This window comes from Papio anubis, chromosome 17 (assembly GCF_008728515.1).
Source record: "Papio anubis isolate 15944 chromosome 17, Panubis1.0, whole genome shotgun sequence".
In the NCBI taxonomy this organism is placed as follows: domain Eukaryota; kingdom Metazoa; phylum Chordata; class Mammalia; order Primates; family Cercopithecidae; genus Papio; species Papio anubis.
This window is the reverse complement of record NC_044992.1, coordinates 66,984,661-67,002,293: the sequence shown is the minus strand read 5'-3', so window position 1 is coordinate 67,002,293 and position 17,633 is coordinate 66,984,661. Positions and strand designations below refer to the sequence as shown.

Sequence of the window (17,633 nt, the reverse complement as noted above, 5' to 3'; positions counted from 1 at the left end):
CACCATGCTCAGCTAATTTTTTGTATTTTTAGTAGAGACAGGGTTTCATCATGTTGGCTAAGCTGGTCTTAAACTCCTAACCTCAGGTGATCCACCTGCCTCGGCCTCTAAAAGTGCTGGGATTATAGGCGTGAGCAACCGCACCTGGCCATCAAAACCAAATTTTTTTAAATTTTAATATTTTTGGGATTTTTTTGAGACAGAGCCTTGCTGTGTCGCCCAGGCTGAGTGCAGTGACACGATCTCCACTCACTGCAAACTCTGCCACCTGGGTTCAGGAGATTCTCCTGCCTCAGCCTCCTGAGTAGGTGGGATTACAGGCACGTGCCACCACACCTGGCTAATTTTTTGTATTTTTAGCGGAGACATGCCTGTAATCTCAGCACTTTGGGAGGCTGAGGTGGGCAGATCACTTGAGCCCAGGAGTTTGAGACCTGTAGGAGGCAGCTCCTGAGTTGAGTGGTGAAGGACAGAGAGAAGCCAGCTAAAGATGGGGAAGGCAAGGAGAGGAGGCATTTGAGCCCAAAGGAGTAGTCTACACACAGTAAACGAGTTATAGAGCTATTCGAGAAACTGTAAATAGTTCAAAAGAGCGGGGACAAAGAATTCAAAAGGTGGTTAGGCTAAGAGTTGAGGCTACTTGTAGAAGATATTTACAACTTTTAGAAAAAGGGGTTGAGGCTGGAGTTTTCATCAGGGGCCAGCCATGGAGGGACATATGGGGCATGCTGAGGACTTTGGACCTTATCTGTGACCTCCATCCCCATTCTTTTTGTGTTTTAGGAAGTCCGCTCTGGTTCCAATGTAGAGGGGACCAGGATGATTGGAGGGGACCAGGATGATTAGTTAGCAGGTTAGAGCAGCCACCCAAGAAGGATGGTGGCATGGGTTAGGTCAGGTGACGGAAATGGGGCCAGGAGGCCGGGCGCAGTGGCTCCTGTAATCCCAGCACTTTGGGAGACTGAAGTGGGAGGACTGTTTGCGGCCAGGAATTCAAGACCAGCCTGGGCAACATGGCGAAACCCCATCTCTACAAAAAATACAAAAATTAGCCACATGTGGTGCTGCACACTTGTAGTCCCAGCTATTCTCGGGGGCTTAGGTGGAAGGATCACCTGAGCCCAGGGAAGGTTGAGGATGCAGTGAGGCAAGATTGTCCCACTGTAATCCTGCCTGGGAAACAGCGTGAGGCTATGAGAAAAGAAAGAAGAGAAGAGAAGAGAAGAGAAGAGAAGAGAAGAGAAGAGAAGAGAAGAGAAGAGAAAGAGAGAGAGAGAGAGAGAGAGAGAGAGAGGGAGGGAGGGAGGGAGGGAGAAAGGAAGGAAGGAAGGAAGGAAGGAGAAAGAAAAAAGAGAGAAGGAAGAAGGGGAAGGGAGGAAGGGAAGGAAGGAAGGAAAAGAAAGAGAAAGAAAAGGGAGGGAAGGAGGGAGGGAAGGAAGAAGGGAGTGGGGGAAGGAAGGAAGGAAGGAAAAGAAACAAAGAAAGAAAAAGAAAGAAGAGAAAAGAAAAGAAAAAAAGAGGAAGAAAGAAGGCCAGGTGCAGTGGCTCACGCCTGTAATCCTAGCACTTTGGGCAGCCGAGGCAGGTGGATCACCTGAGGTCAGGAGTTCGAGACCAGCCTGGCCAACACGGTGAAACCTCGTCTCTACCAAAAAATACACAAATTAGGGGCTGGGTGCGGTGGCTCCTGCCTGTAATCCCAGCACTTTGGGAGGCCGAGGCAAGTGGATCACCTGAGATTGGGAGTTCGGAATCAGCCTGACCAAAATGGAGAAACCCCGTTTCTACTAAATATAAAAAATTAGCCAGGCATGGTGGTGCATGCCTGTAATCCCAGCTACTCAGGAGGCTGAAGCAGGAGAATCGCTTGAATCCAGGAGGCAGAGATTGTGGTGAAGCGGGGTCAAGCCATTGCACTCCAGCCTGGGCAACAAGAGTGAAACTGCGTCCCAAAAAATAATAATAATAATACACAAATTAGCTGGGTGTGATGGCGGGCACCTGCAATCCCAGCTACTTGGGAGGCTGAGGCAGGAGAATCACTTGAACCCAGGAGGCAGAAGTTGCAGTGAGCTGAGATTGTGCCATTGCACTCCAGCCTGGGCAACAGAGCAGGACTCTGACAGAGAGAGAGAGAGAGAAAGATAAAGAGAGACAGAGGAAGGAAAGAAGGGAAAGAAAGGAAGAAAGGAGAAGAGAGGAAGAGAGAGAGAAAGAAAGAAAAAGAAAGAAAGAGGGAGGGAGGGAAGGAAGGAAGGAAGGAAGGGAGGGAGGGAGGGAGGGAGGGAGGAAGGAAGGAAGGAAAAGGTGGCCAGGATGTTGAAGAGGGGTCACAGCACTTGGTCTCATTGGTAAGCTCAGCATCAGAGGGAACACTGGAAGCCTGAGAAGAGTACACAGCCTTGGCTCACAACTTAAGTGAAGGAAATTCCAGATGAGAACCTCCAAGATCAATTGGGCAAGGGAGCATAGAATTTCAAATGCCCAATTTTAGGCTGTCACTGGCTGTTACTGGGTACCTAGTGCTTTCCCACTAAAGAGAAGCTTGGAAATATGGGCTCAGGATGACCCTGAGAGGGTCTTGAGCCAGGTTTTAAGGGAGGGAGGCTTACTGTCAGGCCGGGTTTGTATCCAAGGTTAGGTAAATTTCAGGGCAATGTCCAGATTTTACCTGCAGGTGGCAGCCCCGTAACTCACTGAAAACAAAGCCTGAAGCCCTTTCCGACGACTAAAAACCCCCAAGGAAAACAGAGACTTTTTTGGTAATTTTGTGCATTATGAAGCTACTGATGCAGTCGGTTTGTAATTAGCAAGTTTCCCTACAGTGACAACAGGTTTTCATACCAGGGTGTGACTTTCACTTTACAACTTGCCTCTTGTTCCAATTTCTTTCCATTATTTAACACTAGCCATACACATATTCAAAACACTGCTGCCTCTAATATGTTTTTTTCTCGGTGTAGAATGATCTTGGGCAATGTTGTCTCAAGTTTCTGAGTCTGTGTCTGTGAGAAAAAAAATTTATCAAAAAGACAATATAACAAATGTTGACTTCAAAAAAAAAAAGTCACCCACGAGCCTACCATTTTAACACATATTATTTTTACATTTAAATGTTCCCTTCCAAATCTGGTTCCCATGCATATGCTTTTACACGGACATACTCAATGTCTGTTTTTATCAATGCTGTATTTTAAAAGGAAATACATAACTTTTTTTTTTTCCTGTTCTCTTAGGCATCTACTCTTTTCTGAGATCTCACCCACTTCCTTAGCTTTAAATATCACCATGGCACAGAAAAGCAGCTACATTTCAGTCTCTGGTCAGCCTGTATTATTCATTCATCTGTCCATCCATTTATTCACTGCATGCACTGTGCTGGGTACCGGGAATACAAATGTGAAAAAGTGGCCCTGTCTGTTTGGGAGCTTGTAGACCACTGTGGGGAGAAGTGCTGGGGGAGAATGGGTGAATGATTCATGATGCAATGAAATTGGAGGTATGGTGGGAATTTTTTTTTTTTTTTTTTTTTGAGACAGGGTCTTGTTCTGTCACCCAGGCTGAATGCAGTGACACAATCATGCCTCACTGTAGCCGCCACCTCCCAGGCTCAGATGATCCTCCTACCTCAGCCTCCTGAGTAGCTCCCAGCTACAGGTGTTCACCACCCTGCCCAGTTAATTTTTGTATTTTTAGTAGAGGTGGGGTTTTACCACGTTGCCCAGGTTGGTCTTGAACTCCTGTGCTCAACTGATCCACCCACCTCCACCTCCTAAAGTGAGATGTGAGCCACCGTGCCCAACCTACTGTGGAAATTTTGAAGAAGAAAACTAACTTAGGGACCTAGAGGAAGGGGAGAAGGCCGACTGAACAGAGGAAATTGCATGTGTAAAGATATGGACACTCAAAGGATCATGGTACCTTCCGGAAACCACAAGTGGGTTAGTATTGGTGGAGTGTGTGTTGCTGGAGACTGAGGTGGCACTGGCTGGAAGGGCCAGATCTTTAAGGGCCTTGTAAGGGACTTGAGACAGTAGGTGGTAAATGTCTTAGTTCCAATTGGTTTTCTACTCTGCAGCCAGAGTGACGAAATATGTGGAAAATAAATATTTGACCATGGCCAGCTTCTGCTTCAGTATTCCATAGAGTCAAGTCTCAAGTCTTTAGCAATAATGGAAAGGTAGGCGCAGTGGCTCATGCCTGTAACCCCAGCACTTTAGGATGCTGAGGTGGGAGGATCAAGAGTTCAAGACCAGGCTAGCAACAAAGTGAGACTCCTCTTTTCTACAAAAAATAAAAAAATTAGTCTGGGCACGGTGGCTCATGCCTGTAATCCCAGCACTGTGGGAGGCCAATGTGTGTGGATCACCTGAAGTCAGGAGTTCGAGACCAGCCTGGGCAACATGGTGATACACCATCTCTACTGAAAATATGAAAATTATCCGGGCGTGGTAGCAGGCGCCTGTAGTTCCAGCTACTGGGGAGATTGAGGCAGGAGAATTGCTTCAACCTGGGAGGTGGAGGTTGCAGTGAGCCAAGATGGTGCCACTCCATTCCAGCCTGGGTGACAGCAAGACTCTGTCTCAAACAACAACAACAACAAAAATTAGTCGGGCATGGTGATGGTGCATGCCTATGGTCCCAGCTACATGGGAGGAGGTTTTTTTGGTTTTTTTTTTGAGACGGAGTCTTGCTCTGTCGCCCAGGCTAGAGTGCGGTGGCACGATCTTGGCTCACTGCAAGCTCTGCCTCCTGGGTTCACACCATTCTCCTGCCTCAGCCTCCCCAGTAGCTGGGACTACAGGCGCCCGCCACCATGCCTGGCTAATTTTTTGTATTTTTAGTAGAGACAGGGTTTCACTGTGTTAGCCACGATGGTCTCAATCTCCTGACCTTGTGATCCACCCTCCTTGGCCTCCCAAAGTGCTGGGATTACAGGCGTGAGCCACTGCGCCCAGCAGTGGATTGTTTGAGTTCAGGAGGTTGAGGCTGGCTGCAGTGAGTTGTGATCACACTACTGTACTTCAGCCTGGGCAACACAGCAAGATCCTATCTCAAAAAAAAAAGAAAAGAAAGAAAGAAAAGCAAAGGCCCTTCATGAGCCTCTTCAGCTGCTTCACCCATATGCCACATCCTTCCTTGTCCCAGCTATTGGCTTCCTTTTGTCCTTGCTTACTGTCTGGCCTTCACACTTGCTGCTCCTTTCTTCCTCTTAGGTTAACCAGGGTCTCAGCTTAAAGTCCACTTCCTCTGCCTTCCCTCATAGTGGATGAGGTCAGGTCCCCTGCTGTACGCTCCCAAAGTCACCAGCACTATCCTGGTCAAATTCTCAGAGACATGTCTTCTCCTTCAGGCTGCAGACTCTGTGAAAGGTTGTCCTCCTCTCTAGAGAGTAGATGCTTTAGGCTGGGCGTGGTGGCTCACACTTGTAATCCTAGCACTTTGGGAGGCCAAGGCGGGCAGACTGCCTGAGCCCAGGAGTATCACCAACCTAAGCAACATGGTGATACCTGTCTCTACTAAAAACACAAAAATTGAGCCAGGCGTGGTGGTGTGTGCCTGTTGTCCCGGGTACTGGGGGGCTGAGGCAGGAGGATCTCTTGAGGCTAGGAGGTTGAGGTTGCAGTGAGCCCTGATCGTGCCACTGCACTCCAGCCTGGGCAACAGAGTGAGACCCTGTCTCAATAAATAAACAAATACATATACACATATATACATACATAACACAAAAAATTAGCTGGGCATGGCGGCACATGCCTATAGTCCTGGCTACTCGGGAGGCTCAGGTGGGAGTATTACCTGAGCCTGGGAAGTCAAGGCTGCAGTGAGCTGAGGTCACTCACTCCAGCCTGGGTGACAAGAGTGAGACCCTGTCTCAAAAACAATAAAACAAACAAAGACAGTAGAAGCTTAGTTAATATTAGTGAAGAAAAGGAATGAATCCATCAAGCTTTTCTTTTCTTTTCTTTTCTTTTTTTGAGACAGAGTCTAGCTCTGTCACCCAGGTTGGAGTACAGTGGCATGATCTTGGCTCACTGCAACCTCTGCCTTCTGGGTTCAAGCGATTCTCCTGCCTCAGCCTCCTGAGTAGCTGGGATTATAGGCACGTGCCACCACGCCCAGCTAATTTTTGTATTTTTAGTAGAGATGAGGTTTCACCATGTTGGCCAGGCTGGTCTCGAACTCCTGACTTCAAGTGATCCACCTGCCTTGGCCTCCCAAAATGCTGGGATTACAGGCGAGAACCACTGCGCCTGGTTTATCAAGCTTTTCAACAGCATACTGGATATTTCCACCTGCATGTCTCCCGGAATGCTGAATTCTGCATTTCCAAAAATGAGTCATCATCATGTTGGGGCTCAGAGAATGATACCCCAAAGTATGCTCCTCTGGCATTCTGAGCATTTTTGAATGAAAGAAAATTGGAAGGACTTACAAGCTGCCTCAGAACCAAGGACTTTTTAAACTCTCGTTTCACCATCCCACGTGCATGCAGGGGCTGAAAGTTCCTTTAACTGACCAAGAAACCAAAAGAAATTCAATTGTGTACTTCTTTGGGAGCACATATACTAAAATTGGAATGATACAGAGATTAGCATAGCCCCTGAGCAAGAAGACATGCAAATTTGTGAAGGAATCCATTAAAAAAAAAAAAAAAAAAGAGCGGGTACGGTGGCTCACACCTATAATCCCAGCAGTTTGGGAGGCCAAGGCGGGCGGATCACCTGAGGTCGGGAGTTCGAGACCAGCCTGACCAACAGGAGAAGCCCCATCTTTACTAAAAATACAAAATTAGCCAGGCGTGGTGGCACATGCCTGTAATCCCAGCTATTCAGGAGGCTGAAGCAGGAGCATCACTTGAGCCTGGGAGGCGGAGGTTGCGGTGAGCCAAGATCGCGCCATTGCACTCCAGCCTGGGCAACAAGAGCGAAACTCCATCTCAAAAAAAAATAGATGCAACTGTCTTAAAATTTCCTCCCTAGGACTCTCATCAAATAACCAGGAAATATTAACTACCAGAGAAGAGACAATACTAAAAGTTGTCACCACATAAAAAGTTGTCACCAGCTGGGCGCGGTGGCTCAAGCCTGTAATCCCAGCACTTTGGGAGGCCGAGACGGGCGGATCACGAGGTCAGGAGATCGAGACCATCCTGGCTAACAGGTGAAACCCCGTCTCTACTAAAAAATACAAAAAAAAACTAGCCGGGCGAGGTGGCGGGCGCCTGTAGTCCCAGCTACTCGGGAGCCTGAGGCAGGAGAATGGCGGGAACCCGGGAGGCGGAGCTTGCAGTGAGCTGAGATCCGGCCACAGCACTCCAGCCTGGGCGACAGAGCAAGACTCTGTCTCAAAAAAAAAAAAAAAAAAAAAAAAAAAGTTGTCACCACATGCAAACAGACTTTTCGTCTATTCTCCTGAGGACAGCTGAGATTATCTAGGAGACTTTATCTGCATAGTAAGACAACCTTCAGGAAGGTGCACCTCACCTTCCTGAAATTTGTCACAAACTCCAGCTCCCAGAGCTCAGAGGAACTTTGTCCTAGGCCATTGTCTGGGCTCATTCCTTTTACCTAAAAATCACTGACTACCTCGCAGTATTGCCGACCTCCCCTCATCTCCCTCTCCTCTATAAAGATGGTGCTCTTTAAGCTTCAGTCACCTGGCTCTTCTCTGAGTCTCATATTCTGTATGGCAACCATGCACACTGCATGTCAGTAAATTTGTATGTGCCTTTTCCTGTTAATCTATTTCCAGTTTATTTCAGCAGACTCAAACTGTAAGAGGGGAAGGGAAAAATTCCCTTCACCCCTACAATCATCTCCTCACCTGCCCTTCCCTGTTCTCTGTGCCCGCCCCCTCCAGTCAGCTATGCCTCTTGACTGGCAAATTTCTGTGTTCTGCCCGTTACCCAGGCCCACTCAAAACAAAAAACTGCAACTCTTCCCTCACGTCTTCCTCTCTGCTTAGCAGCCAAGTCCCTCCCTTCCATTTCTATTTTTTTCTGGCTGCTATTTTAGAACAAAGTGGCATAGTGGGGGAAAAAACATGGATTTTAGAACAAGACAGGCCTTAGTCCAAATCTTAGGTCTACTATATTTTGGTTTCCTTGGGTAAATTACTAACCTCTCTAAGGCTTAGTTTCCAAGTCTATAAAATGGGCATATTGCCCACCCTGTGGAGGTGCTATGATTTAAGTATGCATCAAGTGGTAAATAGAGGGTCCTTTTGTTATTTTCACCTCATATCAGACATCTCCTGCTCACAAACCTTCAGAGGTTGCCCATCACTTGACTATGACACCTGAGCTATAGATTTTGCATTTTGGCTCTCTCTCTCATTACTCTTCCCCCCAGTTCCTGGGCTCAGACTAATCAAAAACATTGGTTGATGGCCAGGAGTGGTGGCTCACACCTGTAATCCTAGCAGTTTGGGAGGCCAAGGCAGGTGGATCACTTGAGGTCAGGAGTCGTAGACCAGCCTGGCCAACATGGCGAAACCCCATCTCTACTAAAAATACAAAAATTAGCCGGGTGTGGTGGTGGGCTGCTGTAATCTCAGTTTCTTGAGAGGCTGAGGTGGGAGAAGGTGGAGCTTGCAGTGAGCCAAGATTGCGTGCCATTGCACTCCAGCCTGGGCAACAAGAGCGAAACTCCATCTCAAAAAAAAAAAAAAAGTGACTGATTCCATTACTCTTTCCTCTTTCCTCCCCGTTTTCACTTTGCCGTTCAAACCAAATCCTTCTTGATTAGTTCATCACCAAGTACTGGCTCCCTCCTCAGCCATCTCTATGTGTAGTTCAGTGGCACTTGGGGCCAAACTACCTGTCTTACAGATTAGGCAACTCCAGATTACAAAGCACTGAAAGCCGGGGCTTTATCTGGTTGGCCTTTTACCCTCCAGAGCCCCTTGCACACAAGTGATGCTCAATAAATACTTGGTGAAAGAACAATTCATTTTCTGTGTTTCAATGGGCTTGTTTTCTCTATAGAATCAGATGCTTGGTTATTCTCATCTCAGCGCTATTTTGTTGGCTTCCAGAAGGCACATTAACACTAGGTGTGTTCTGTTCTATCCTTTAATTGGAAGAGCTTTGGGAACTGAAAAACAAGAATTATTTCTCCAAGCCTCATCTTCTGCCACTCCCCCGTACTCACCGGCCTCATACAGGAATTGAACTACTTAGCATTGCACAGAACACGACTTTCTCTTTCACGCCTCCGTTCCTCTGTACTTAGCCTCTGTACTTACGTGCCATTCCCTTTCCCTGAAATGCCCTTACTCTGGCTTCTCTGCCTGGCAAATTCCTACTCATCCTCCAAGACTCAGCTCAGACATCGCCGCATCCCGTCTGTGAAGGCTCTTCTGCAATGGGCAGTGTAGCAGTCCCTCCTCCATCCTTTTAGCTTCCTCAGCAACTCCAAATAATTATAACAGTACTTATGGCATTATTTGTTAATTTTTCTTCGACTTCCCTAGACAGTGAATTCCTTAAGGGCCAAGATTTCTGTTCTATACCCAGCACAGTGTTCAGTCTCTATTAGGCACACGATTCAATCAAAGAGCAAACAAACTCACCAATCATTCCACACTGCAGAGTTTGTACGGACCGGATTCTCAAACACTTCAAGACCTGGTCCTCTATGTGGAGCGCTTCATGCTGGAAGATCTCTTCCTCCCCTCAGCCCTTATCCATCCAACTGCCTCGGTTTGGTAGAAGAGGAAAAGAAAGTGATTAGACGGGGGAAGAGTCCTTCAGGGCCAAGTTGTCATTTACCTGTTCTGGCACTGAGAGGGTTACGGCGACCCGGGGGCGGAGCCGTGCCAAGGCCACCTGCTGCGGGGCGGTCTGGCGCATGCGCCCTGGCAGCTAGCTGGTCCCCACCTGCGGGGGCCCGGCCGAGAAGGAGCGCCTGCGCTCTGGGCCTTTTCCGCTGGGGGAAGTCTCGCGGGGGCGGAGCGGGGCGGGGCCTCGTGGAGAAGTTCTCGCGGGATACCGACGGGGAGCGGAAGCGAAGAGGCACTAGTGCTTCGGCGACCGGGCGGCGGCGGCGTTTGTGTCAGAGGCTGTGGCTGTTCCTGTGTCTGTGGCGGTGACGGCGGCGGGAGCAAGCGCTGCCCTCGCGGAGCAGCCTCTGGGTCGCAGGCCAGGCCGCTCGCAGCGTTGTGGAGGGGCGGGCCGGACGCTGAGCGGAGCAGCTGCGCCACGGTGAGTGCGGGAGGCTGCGCTCGGCGCGGCTCTGGTGCCTCTTCCTCTCCGATCTGCAGCGGGAGTGGGCCCCGGGGGAACCGGGACCGGCCCCGGGGTTCGGGTCGGGGCGGCGAGGCTCGGGACGTGGAGCGGAATCCCCGGGGCTCCGGACTCTACGTTTCCCCTTTTGGGGCGCTTCCTTCCTGGGGACCGTCCTCCTCCGGCTCTCGGCTCTGGGCAGTCCGGGAGTCCAGGGGAAGAGGTCGGGGCTCCCTGGCGAAGTCCCCTGCCTTCATCGGGAGGGTTTGCACGGAAGATGCCCGGGAAGCCCAGGCGGGCAGAACGCCGGCTGAGTCAGTCCACCCGAGCCCGGTGGCGGGGGACTTGGTGTGGGTTGCAGCTGTGGTGATTGATGTGCTTTCGACCTGCACGGCAACCACGTCACCATTTCTTGGCGTCTTTGGGCTTAATTTTGTGCGGGAATCTACCTTGGGGTAGAACGTTTGCTGCTGGAGCCGGGGGAGATACCTTTATTCTGACACTTAAAAAAAAAAAAAACTATTTGAAAAATGTTTGTCAAGAAAAATTCAGTAGCAGCAGGTTGGACTGCACCGAGGAAGGATTGCGGCGAGAGCGGGCGCTGGTAATTTTCATTTGTAGCGCGCCGTCTCTGTGATTGTAAGCCACATGTGAGTTATGGCTTGCTTAGAAAGTTTTTCAAGGCTAGCTTCAAACGCTATGAAAGTGCGGTTTGCAGGGGACTGAAGTGCACTTGAGGTCTGTCTCCTCTTGATGTTGTTTACTTTCAGAAATGTCAGACACATGAGAGAAATTAGCATTAGTCTCTTTTGGCTTTTTTACCTCTCTTTCACTTAGTACTTCTCCAGTTATGTCCTTCCTTCTCTACTTCTGTCCATTTCACTAGGGACACGAAATGCTTGTGTAATGCAAGTCATTTGTCCCTTCCTCCCCCCATCACCCCCTTTTTTTTCCCTCTTATCTACTTCCCCTTCCTCCTTGTAGTCCCCACTCTGGCGTAATTTTTCGAGGTTTCTTCCCTTTCGTGCTGTTCGTTTTCTCTCATTTCAATATTACATCTTTTTTCTCGGGAAGAGACTCTTTCCTGCTTTCGTTCCTTTACTTTTGCGCGTTCCCTGCAGTCAGCCAGAAGGGTTGCTAGAGAGCTGTGGGAGGCTGAAGTCCCCTCTCTGAGAACAGGGAGGCTCAAAAGATTGAATTAATCCCTAAGAAATCAATCCTGCCACTAGGTCACAAGTGTGGTTTGCTTGTGTTATTTTTGTCTTTTAGTCTTTTTCTTTTAAGATTATGCTTTTGTGCCTGCTTATGCCTTCTTCTAATATGTCTTTATAATAGTAAGGAAGATTGGGTAGGCTCAGGGCTTACGTGACTTTTTTTTTTTTTTTTTTAAAGGCAGAGTTTCGCTCTGTCTAGGCTGGAGTGCAATGGTGTGATCTCGGCTCACTGCAACCTCCACCTCCTGGGTTAAAGTGATTGTCCTGCCTCAGCCCCCTGAGTAGCTGGGATCATAGGCGCTCACCACCACACCCAGCTAATTTTGTATTTTTAGTAGAGATGGGGGTTTCACTATGTTGTCCAGGCTGGTCCTGAACTCCCGACCTCAGGTGATCCACCTGCCTTGGCCTCCCAAAGTGTTGGGATTACAGGCGTGGGTCACTGCGCCTGGCCAGAGTTAATTCTTATAATCAGCTTTCTCCTACTAAACACAAGCATTTATTTATTTATTTATTTTATTTTATTTTATTTTTTTGAGACGGAGTCTTGCTCTGTCGCCCAGGCTGGAGTGCAGTGGTGCTATTTCGGCTCACTGCAGCCTCTACCTCCTGGGTTCAAGCGATTATCCTGCGTCACCTTCCCGAGTAGCTGGGATTACAGGTGCTTGCCACCAAGCCCGGCTAGTTTTTGTATTTTTGTACAGACAGAGTTTCACCATGTTGGCCGGGCTGGTCTCGAACTCCTGACCTCAAGTGATCTGCCCACCTCAGCCTTGGGATTACAGACGTGAGCCACTGTGCCCGGCATAAACTCAAACATTTAAATGTTTGAGGCACTTTACTCCGTCAGCAAGTTACTCAGATTTGAGAGGCTTGCTGGGTTTTAAATACTACTGGTTGATGGTACTTAGAGATTCTTCTCAGTAATTGCTGTTATCACGTCGCATGTTGTGCATCAGAGTTCTAATTGTTACACATACAACAGAAGAGGAATGGATTTTGGAGAAATGAAGTGGTACAGAATAGAGAGTCACCATGCCCTCCAGAGAGAAATTAATACTTATTTGCTTAATTCAGAGGAACTGTCCACCATTACTGAACGGCTTTTGAAAGTCTTTTTTTTTTTTTTTTTTTTTTGGTCAAAGTTGCCTTTTTCCTAGTGGTACCAAATGAATATGCATTATTTTCTTTTTTTTTTTTTTGAGACGGAGTCTTGCTCAGTCGCCCAGGCTGGACTGCAGTGGCGTCATCTTGGCTTACTGCAAGCTCCGCCTCCCGGGTTCACGCCATTCTCCTGCCTCAGCCTCCCAAGTAGCTGGGACTACAGGCGACCGCCCCCACCCCCGGCTAATTTTTGCATTTTTAGTAGGGACGGGGTTTCACCGTGTTAGCCAGGATGGTCTCGATCTCCTGACCTCGTGATCCGCCCGCCTCGGCCTCCCAAAGTGCTAGGATTACAGGCGTGAGCCACTGCGCCGGTGCATTATTTTCTTTCCTTCTTTTTTTTTTTTTTTTTGAGACAGATTCTTGCTCTTGTTGCCCAGGCTGGAGTGCAATGGCACGATCTCGGGTCACCGCAACTTCCGCCTCCTGGGTTCAAGCAATTCTCCTGCCTCAGCCTCCCAAGTAGCTGGGATTACAGACATGCGCCACCACGCCTGGCTAATTGTGTATTTTTAGTAGAGACAGGATTTCTCCATGTTGGTCAGGCCGGTCTCGAACTCCCGACCTCAGGTGATCCATTCACCTCAGCCTCCCAAAGTGCTGGAATTACAGGTGTGAGCCACCGCACCCTGCCAGTATGCATTATTTTCATTTCATGCAAGGACATTGTAGTGCGTTATCTGGAATGCAAATTTTAAAATCTGGTTAAGGCATCCTTACGGTATAGCAATGATGTAAAATTTAGTATCCATAAAAATCACTGGGGGATCTTTTTAAAATTAGGTTCTGGTAGAACTCCAGGATGTACCCCACAGTGAATCAGTCTCTGAATGGGCAGATTTTGATGCAGATGGTCTAAGGATCAAAACTGTTGTTACCGAATGTAGCCATAAATAATAAGACCGCTGTGTGGTTTTAAGTTATTCAAGCTAAAATTACATTTTTCTGTGTGTACACAAAGTGAGTATTTAGAATAGCCTAATGGAATGAGTGACTATAAGCATGATTCATTTTTACATGTGTAAATTTTTTAGCATTCTTAGTACTGTGATGTAGAATGATTTAACTTGAAATTTATACTTAATAGGGTCATTAATTTGCCTACCAGAGAATTCTTCTGAGTCTGTAGACTCAGACTACAGATTTTCCAACTTTACAGTGGTGTGAAAGCAGTAGCACTCAGTAAAAACTGTACTTCTAGTATCCATATAACTGTTTTGTTTTTCACTCTCAGTACAGTAAAGTACAGGAGATATTCATCACTTTGTTATAGAATGGGCTTTGTGTTAGATGATTTTGCTCAACTGTAGGCTGATGTGTTTGGAGCACTTTTTTTTTTTTTTTTTTTTTGAGACAGAGTCTTGCTCTGTCGCTCAGGCTGGAGTGCAGTGGCCGGATCTAGGCCCACTGCAAGCTCCGCCTCCCGGATTTACGCCATTCTCCTGCCTCAGCCTCTCGAGTAGCTGGGACCACAGGCGCCAGCCACCTCGCCCGGCTAGTTTTTTTGTATTTTTTCCTAGAGACGGGGTTTCACCGTGTTAGCCAGATGGTCTCGATCTCCTGACCTCGTGATCCGCCCGTCTCAGCCTCCCAAAGTGCTGGGATTACAGACTTGAGCCACCGCACCCGGCTTTGGAGCACATTTAAGGTAAGGTAGGCTAGGCTAAGCTATGGTGTTTGGTAGGTTAGGTGTATTAAAATGCATTTTCAGTGTTAACGATATTTTCTTTCTTTTTCGGCAGACAGAGTCTCGCTTGTCGCCCAGGCCGAGGCAGGGCCGGATCTCAGCTCACTGCAGTTCACCCGGTTTACGCCGCCGTTCTCCTGCCTCAGCCTCGAGTAGCTGATTACAGGCTACCACATCTTGCCCTGGCTAGTTTTTTAATATTTTTTAGTAGAGATCGGGTTTCACTGTTAGCCAGATAGTCTTGATCTCCCCTGACCTCGCGGATCCTCGCCTGCCTCTCGGCCTCCCAAAGTGCTGGGATTACAGGCTTGAGCCACCGCGCCCGGCGTTGGAGCACATTTAAGGTAAGGTAGGCTAGGCTAAGCTATGGTGTTTGGTAGGTTAGGTGTATTAAAATGCATTTTCAGTGTTAACGTGAGTATTTCTTTTTCTTTTCTTTCTTTTCTTTTTTTTTTTGAGACAGAATCTTGCTCTACGCCCAGGCTGGAGTGCAGTGGCCGGATCTCAGCTCACTGCAAGCTCCGCCTCCCGGGTTTACGCCGTTCTCCTGCCTCAGCCTCTCGAGTAGCTGGGACTACAGGCGCCCGCCATCTTGCCTGGCTAGTTTTTTGTATTTTTTAGTAGAGACGGGGTTTCACCGTGTTAGCCAGGATAGTCTCGATCTCCTGATCTCGTGATCCGCCCGTCTCGGCCTCCCAAAGTGCTGGGATTACAGGCTTGAGCCACCGCGCCCGGCGATATTTTCAACTTATGATGGCTTCATCAGGATGTCTGCCTATGCAGATGGACGCTCCAGATTTACTTTAGAACATGTAGGCTAGTATTTGAAAATACTAGTTAATACTAGTATTAACTAGTACTGAAAATAATATAAACTAGACTGAAAATACTAGTTAAGGTCTCTAGCTTATACGAGATTATAATAATAAAATCATCACAGCCCACACTATAGTGGATAATTAGTTAACTCAGTCTTTTGGAGAGAGCCAGAGACTTCTGCCAAGCAGTTTACAACCATTATCTCTTTTAATTATCAAGATGACTTTATAAGATAGTTGCTGCTATTATTCCCGTTTTCCAGTTGAGGGATACTAGGGATTACAGAATGTGAGTTATTTCTCCAGTGTCCCCTCATTAGTAAGTGGAAAAGTTACATTTGAATCCAAGTCTAACTCCAGAGCGTCAGTAAACTTTTTGGTTTGTGTTCTAACTACAAAAGTAACATATGCCTATTGTGAGAATAATGAAAATACAATTGAGGTATATCATGCAGAAAGTAAAAGTGTTCTGTGATCTGGCTAGCAGAGATAAGCATTGTTAGCCTTTTTTTTTTTAAGCACATACTGATATATTATTTTGCCTTACAGAAATAGGATAAACTATAATTTTTCTGCAGCTTTAAAAATTTGAGGAGAATGGCTTGAACCTAGGAGGTGGAGGTTGCTTTGAGCAGAGATCACACCACTGCAGTCTAGCCTGGGCGACAGAGCAAGACTCCAGTCTCAAAAAAAAAACCAAACCAAAATCGATAACATATCGTGGTGTTTATGTAGATACTCCATACACAAGCTCATGGATATTGATCAAGGGTGTGTGTGTATATGTGTATGTTGCACATTGTGTTTTGTCTCATTATTTCAGTGAGATAAATCTGGGAAGTGGAACTGCTTGGTCAAGAATATGTATTGGTCGGGCACAGTGTCTCATGCCTGTCACCCCAGAACTTTGGGAGGCTGAGGTGGGCGGATCTCTTCGGGTTGGAGACCAGGCTGGCCAACATGGTGAAACCCCATCTCTATTTGAAAATACAAACATTAAAAACACATACACACACAAAAAAAGAAAATACAAAAATTATGTGGTGGTGACACACCTGGAATCCCATCTACTTGGGAGGCTGAGGCAGGAGAATCGCTTGAACCCAGGAGGTGGAGGTTGCAGTGAGATGAGATCACGCCACTGCATTCCAGCCTGGGCAACAGAGCGAGACACTGTCTCAAAAGAAAAAAGGGAGCATGAGGCCGAGTATGGTGGTATACATGTAATCCCAGCACTTTGAGAGGCCAAGGCCAGTGGATCACCTGCAGTCAGGAGTTCGAGATCAGCCTAGCCAACATAGCGAAAGCCCGTCTCTACTAACAATACAAAAATTAGTCAGGCATGGTGGTGTACGCCTACAGTCCCAACTACTTGGGAGGCTGAGGCAGGGGAATTGCTGGAACTCAGGAGGCAGAGATTGCAGTGAGCTGAGATTGTGCCATGGCACTCCAGCCTGGGTGACAGAGCGAGATTCCATCTCAAAAAAAGGAGTATTTATTTACAAATTTAGCCAGGTGTGGTGGCACACACCTGTAGTCGCAGCTCCTTGGGAAGCTGAGGTGGGAGGATGGCATGAGCCTGGGAGGTCAAGGCTGCAGTGAGCCAAGATGGCACCCACCACACTCCAGACTGGGTGACAGAGCAAGACCCTGTCTCAAAAAAAAGGGTGTGTATGAATATTTCAAAATTGTTGGTCAGGGCCGGGCACGGTGGCTCATGCCTGTAATCCCAGCACTTTGGGAGGCCAAGGCGGGCGGATCACAAGGTCAGGAGATCAAGACCATACCGGCTAACACGGTGAAACCACATCTCTACTAAAAATACCAAAAAAATTATCTGAACCTTTAGTGGCAGGCACCTGTAGTCCCAGCTACTCGGGAGGCTGAGGCAGAAGAATGGCAGGAACCTGGGAGGTGGAGTTTGCAGTGAGCCAAGATCGCGTCACTACACTCCAGCCTGGGCGACAGAGCGAGACTCTGTCTCAAAAAAATAAATAAATAAATAAATTGTTGGTCAGGCATGGTGGCTCATGCCTGTAATCTCAGCACTTTGGGAGGCCAAGGCGAGTGGATCACAAGGTCAGGAGTTTAAGACCAGCCTGACAAGCATGGTGAAACCCCGTCTCTACTAAAAATACAAAAGTTAGCCGATTGTGGTTGTGGGGACCTGTAATCCCAGCTACTCAGGAGGCTGAGGCAGGAGAATGGCTTGAACCTGGGAGATGGAGGTTGCGGTGAGCCAAGATCGCGCCACTGCATTCCAACCTGGGTGACAAAGCGAGACACTGTCTCAAAAAAAAAAAAAAAAAAAATTGTCAAAGCCAGGTGTGGTGGCTCACACCTGGAATCCCAGATCCCAGCACTTGGGGAGGCTGAGATGGGGAGGATCACTTGAGGCCAGGAGTTTGAGATCAGCTTGGGCAACATGGTGAGACCCAGTCACTACAAAAAAAAAAAAAAATGAGCCAGGCATGGTGGTGTGCACATGTACTTGGGAGGCTAAGGCAGGAGGATGGCTTGAG

General features: G+C 47.8%; 2 protein-coding genes and 1 non-coding gene across 5 annotated transcripts in view; 2 read left to right on the top strand and 1 right to left on the bottom strand.

Moving 5' to 3' along the window:
* TMEM94 (transmembrane protein 94) overlaps window positions 1–9,808 on the bottom strand; it is an 89,165-nt gene extending 79,357 nt beyond the window's left edge. Inside the window, exon 1 of the mRNA XM_017950971.3 lies at window positions 9,577–9,808. The gene's annotated coding sequence lies outside the window, so the exon portion shown is untranslated. The remainder of the gene's footprint in view (window positions 1–9,576) is intronic.
* Window positions 6,547–6,648, top strand: LOC116271095. Its single transcript, XR_004179541.1, has one exon. It is a non-coding gene; the product is annotated as a U6 spliceosomal RNA (small nuclear RNA).
* A 169-nt stretch (window positions 9,809–9,977) lies between the features above and the next one.
* The window catches only part of GRB2 (growth factor receptor bound protein 2), an 86,778-nt gene continuing 79,122 nt past the window's right edge, over window positions 9,978–17,633 (top strand). The window contains exon 1 of one of the 3 annotated variants that reach the window (XM_003913427.4): window positions 9,978–10,207. The gene's annotated coding sequence lies outside the window, so the exon portion shown is untranslated. Of the gene's footprint in view, window positions 10,208–14,233; window positions 14,255–14,584; window positions 14,638–17,633 lie in introns of those variants that run through there. The other 2 variants (XM_021927958.2, XM_017950969.3) reach the window with 2 other exon arrangements.